Genomic DNA, 6,000 nt, shown 5'->3' with positions numbered 1-6,000 from the left:
ATTTGGTAAGATGTCCAACATGATGTATACATTGGTAATTTTCTTTTCCAATACACACCAAGACCTTCAATATGTCTGATATACTGTGAAGAAAATGATCGATAAAAATTATCTCTGGTAAGATAAAGGTAATAATATGGTCAATAAACTTCTTACGATTATTAATATAATTCTGACAAGCCTGGCGGAAGTGATACTTTTTCTCAATGTGATGTTGATTACATTTATTATAAAAAATGACAAGTTCTTCAACTGTTGGATTGTCATAATTTCATTGCATGTTCAGCTAAGGACCTAAGCACCGAAATTTGTAAATAATTTGGACATGGTATCTTTCATGTCTGAACTCCATATAACATTTTGTGTGTTCTAAAATTGTTTAAAAACATGCATAATTAATTTAAAATGAAGAACTTGTCATTTGTGCATGCCATTTCTGTAATTGCCTATCATAACAACACTGTAGAAATTTTTAATAAACATATCTACATTTCCACAGCTTTTGGAAATCCAAACACAGGAGAAACATGTTTCAAAAGGTAATATTCTAATCTGAGATAGCCAATTAACTTTACCGCTATCATCATACACCTTTAACATGTCATAACTTGCCCTTGGGTACCTATTATGATCCAGTGACAACAGCCTGCACCAATACTTGAAACAACATGTGAAATAATGTACACATACATTACACAATCTCTTCCAACTTCCACTCAGTAAACAAGGATGTGCCAATAAAAGTACTAGACTAAGAACCTCCACAATATAATCATGATTTGAGTTTCCTCCAAAATGTCTTCCCATGTTTATCTTCAATTGCCTTCTGAACAGCTGTTCTGATATCTTCTCTATGACGCTTGTGCTCAAAGTGACGTAACAACTGTTGGGACATCTTCCAAGTCCAGTTAGAAATTTTATAATAGTATCAGTGGATCGACATCTCTTCAATAAATTCACCATGTGATATTTTCTCTTCTTAGCTAGCAGACAATCATTATCAAACCACCAAGGCTGCTTCTCATAAGATGTACCATAATTTGACATAACAATAAAATTACGACCTGCATACTACATCCATCTCCCAGAAAACAAAAACTCCAATAAATATACAATCCATTCTTGTATTGCCATGCTATGTACATACTGATTCCTCACTCAGCATATTGTCACAGCGTCCTGATATTCCCCGATCGTTAACCCGCAAAAAAAGTATGACTGTTCCCAGACTAAAACTGACATATGGGTAATGATATATCTCAGTATCGCGTTGCGATCGGGGTGTTCAACTGTGTTGTAAAGTCTTCTAACAGGTTGTGTCCATTGTTTATCTACCAATCTTCTATCACAAAGTTTCTTTTGAACGAGCAGGACATAATGCATTATATTTTATCACTGGAAGTGAAATCTTGTAACACTCAACTGTGCCTTTGTGTTCTGCAGGCTTATCTCGGCAATGTAAATGTAATTCTCGTACTCCTATTGTTAATACAGCTTGCAGGAGACGTTGAACTTAATCCTGGCCCACAGACCGGTGATATATACTAATCGTGACCACTCATTGTCGATCTTCCATTTAAATACCAGGAGTGTCCGTAATAAGCAAACGTATCTTACAGAATATTTGTCTGAATATGATGTAATTTGTTTCACTGAAACACATCTGGATGAATCTGTAGATAATGAAACTTTACTGTGGCAATCATTTAATGATCCAGTACGGAAAGATAGAAATGCTTTTGGGGGAGGGGTTATGATATATATCACTAAGTGTTTAACATACAAGAGAATAAACGAACTAGAAAATATTACTGATGAAAGTATATGGATAAAAACATTTCTTCCTCAAGGGATTTTCTTACTCTGTGTTATTTACAGACCAGAACACAATTCTATACAGTTTTGGAGTCGTTTAGATAATTCTATCGAAGTTGCATTGGATATTTCTAGCAAAATGGTGATTGTCGGTGATTTAAATGAAAACTTACTGTCTAACAGAAAAAATCATATAAACAAAATTTTACACAGAAAAAATTAAGGAATGTAATTGTTGAGCCCACCAGAGTCACTTCTAAATCTAGCACACTTTTAGATCCAGTCATTGTTAGTGAAGATGTTGATGTAAAGGTCAGTGGTGTGATCGACTTCGATAGTACAATATCTGATCACAGAGGTACCTATATGGAAATGGACACACACATATGCACCAAGATAGCTTATAAATGCAAGGTTTTATGTTATAACAAAGGAGACTTTGTTAAATTGAATGATCTAATATACATTATTAATTGGTCTGTATTATTTAATGAATGTACAAATGTTGTTGATATGTGTGAAGTGTTGTATGAAAGATTGATTGATTTTGTATACAATGTAATGTATAACACAATGTATTCCATCTAAAATTGTCACTATTCGACCTAATGACAAACCATGGTTTGATTCAATTTAAGAAAGGAGCGTAGGAAACGTAATAGGTTACGAAAGAAATAAAAAAGGAGTAATAAGGAGACAGATATCATTGCATACAAAAAACAACGCAATCAAGTCAACAACATGAAATGTTATGCGAAAGAAATGTTCTATTCTAACATCGATATGAATTTCTTTCGGAACTATATATAGTAAATAAACAATCATATTGGAAGTTACTAAGATATGTCGTCTTTTGACATCTTCGAGCATTCCCTCGTTAAGGAAACAAGATACGGATGACTGTCCCACAATATTTTCAGATTTAGAAAAATCAGAGAGATTAAATGAATATTTCCAATCCACTAACGCACTAAGAGTATTTTTGACAAATTAACTGTCTCGGAAAATGAAATGTCTGACATTATAAAATGTCTTCAAATTAATAAGGCATCTGGTCCAGACAGAATAAGTCATAACCTATTAAAGAAAACAGTAAACAGCATTAGCATTGTTCTATGTATGTTGTTCAATCATTCATTGGCTTTAAATGCATATCCAACAGAATGTAAAAGAGCGCATGTTATGCAATTATATAAGAAAGGCGACATTCAGTTGTGACAAATTACAGACCAATATCACTCATTAGTTGTATTGGTAAAGTGTTTGAGAAAGTTGTATTTAAGCATCTTTATAACTATTTTCATGAAAATAAATTGTTATATAAATACCAGTCGGGCTTTCAAAAAGGCCATTCCACTGTCCATCAATTAATTGAATTGTATAATCAAATTTGTATATTGTTAGATAATAGAGAAAAATCTTGCATTTTTTTAGATGTGTCAGAAGCATTTGATCGTGTCTGGCATAAAGGGCTTATGTACAAATTAGAAATGTATGGTATAAAAGGGAATTTTACTTGAATGGCTGTCTAGTTACATAAGCAATCATACTCAATAAGTGTTTGTAAGCGGGCTGGCGTTCCACAGGGGTTGGTGTTAGGTCCCTTTTTATTCATTGTATTTGTTAACGACATTGCTGATGAATTAGATTGCATAACAAGACTCTTTGCTGACGATACAGCACTCAGCTTTTCTTCACCAGGCAATCAACTAGTTGAATCAACCCTAAATTTAAACCTAAGCAAGCTGTGTAAGTGGGCAAAACGCTGGTTAATTAAATACAACCCATATAAAACAGAAGCGGTTATATTTTCATAAAAAGATGAATCAGACCTTATTACCTTGTACTTTGATGAATGTAAAGTTAAGAATGTTCAAAGTCATACATTTGGGTATAACGTTTGCATCAAACGGAAAGTGGTCATCTCACGTAGATAACATAATTAAATCAGCATCAAAAATGATAAATTCAATGAGAAAATTAAAATTCACATTGAACAGAAATACATTAAATAAAGTACGTTTACAATTTTCATAAGACCCCATTTTGAATATGCGTGTGAAGTGTGGGATAGGTGTAATGTAGAATTATAAACTCACTTAGAAAATCTCCAACTAAAAGCTGCCAGAATAGTTACTGGGCTCCCAAAGTATACTTCGCACAGACATCTGTATTATGAAACATGATGGGAAACGTTAATAGAACAAAGGAGGAAACGTAAGCTATGTTTGTTCTACAAAATACATAGTGATATTGCCCCAACCTATCTTAAAGACATTGTACCAACCACTGTAGGTTCAAATGTATCATAATTTCAGAAATTCAGACAATATTGTGATTCCATATACTAGATTAAAACACTCAACGTGTTCTTTTATTCCATCAGCTGTAAGGTTATGGAACACTATTCCTGCAGCAGGTAGAAATTGTACATCTACATCCCATTTCAAGACATACATACAAAAAGAGCAAGTTAATGCACCTCCATATTTTTCCTATGGTGTTAGAAAGTTGAATATTTATCATACTCGATTAAGATACATGAAAAGCCAGTTAAATTATGATTTGTACAGAATAGAGTTAAAATGTCATCCAATATGTCAATGTGGTAATCCATGTGAAAACGCATTTCATTATTTATTAGAGTGTACATTGTATGTTCACCAAAGAAAATCTATGTTAATAATAATTCGGGACATTTTACAGAACGCCGTGAATGTTAAATTAGATTTAAGTTTGATGTTAAACGGAAATGAATGTTTGTCCATTATCGAAAATCAAAATATCTTTAAGGCAGTGCAAATGTTTATAAGTCATAAAAAGAGATTTGGGTAACACTTTAATGTACATATACTAGTCTCTCTCTTGTACATTTCTTTTGTTAGCTATACACTCCTCTTCTTTTCTGTTTTCCCTGTATATGATTTACTGTACAAGCTTTTGTTAATACCATGGAGAGGGAGTCCTAAGTTGGATAACTTGTTCCCAATACATTTCAATCTGAATAAAATATGTTTAAACAAAAAACAATACTACAAGACGTCACACAGATTATCTACAGCACTACTGACACCAGTATGCACAGAATAGTTAAATGACTATTATAATATTTACTACATTCACAGAATAAAAGATTTATCAGATCTCTTCTCCTCATCTTTCCACCTATATCAAAGAACTCTATTTACACATTGAAATGCTATTGGCTATACACTGTACATGAATCATATTCTCAGTTATAGCTGTTTCTCTCACAGCAGGAAGCTGGATGATCAGATTCTGTTTGCATAGGTAAATCTTAATAACACAACCTTAAGATACAAACACCTGTATATAAAATATCTTTCAAAGTTCTCCATACGTCTTCATGATAATGTGAAACAGACAAAATCATTGAAAATATACCAGTACTTGATATTTTTCAAAATCATGTTGCATCGTCTCTATTACACAAATAAAATCAATGCAATAAATGAACCATCTGTTAATTTAGAATGAATGTCTTGTATGCTTTGAATAGCGTTTAAAAAGTTACTTTGATGATTACAGTTGGTGGTGTTATCTGCATGGCCATAGTTTCGCATGTTTAATGAATTAAAAAGAAAAATGAAAGTAAAATATGGAACCAAAACTTACTAACAACATGATAATAATTATTACTTCACAACTGATTTATTCAAGGGTACAAGTCTCACAATATCTACAATAGTCTAGCTAGACTTCTTAGCATGATGGGGCGGTCGGGTAGCCTAGTGGTTAAAGCGTTCGCTCGTCACGCCGAAGACCCGGGTTCGATTCCCGACATGGGTACAATGTGTGAAGCCCATTTCTAGTGTCCCCCGCCGTGATATTGCTGGAATATTGCTAAAAGCGGCGTAAACCATACTCAGTCAGTCAATCTTAGCATGATGGGCCGCCTCCGTGGTCTAGTGGTAGAGCGTCCGCTCGGAGAGCGGAAGGTCCGGGTTCGACGCGACGTTAAACCCCATTTCACCTCGCTTCACCTTAGCATGATGGGGAGTGTCTCCAAACGATATACACAATAAGTGTTGACACACAACAATGCACACAAATATGTCTGTGGTGTCTTGGTGAAACACGGATCTCTCTTAGATCAATCCAATGTTGTATTATCAGTCCAAGGTGGGGCATGGTACTTCCATCAGTGAACTCTTCCTCAGTGAG

This window comes from Haliotis rufescens, unplaced genomic scaffold, assembly GCF_023055435.1.
Source record: "Haliotis rufescens isolate VD_foot unplaced genomic scaffold, xgHalRufe1.0.p SCAF_1, whole genome shotgun sequence".
NCBI classification, from domain to species: domain Eukaryota; kingdom Metazoa; phylum Mollusca; class Gastropoda; order Lepetellida; family Haliotidae; genus Haliotis; species Haliotis rufescens.
The sequence above is the reverse complement of the archived record's forward strand: the minus strand, read 5'-3'. Positions refer to the sequence as shown.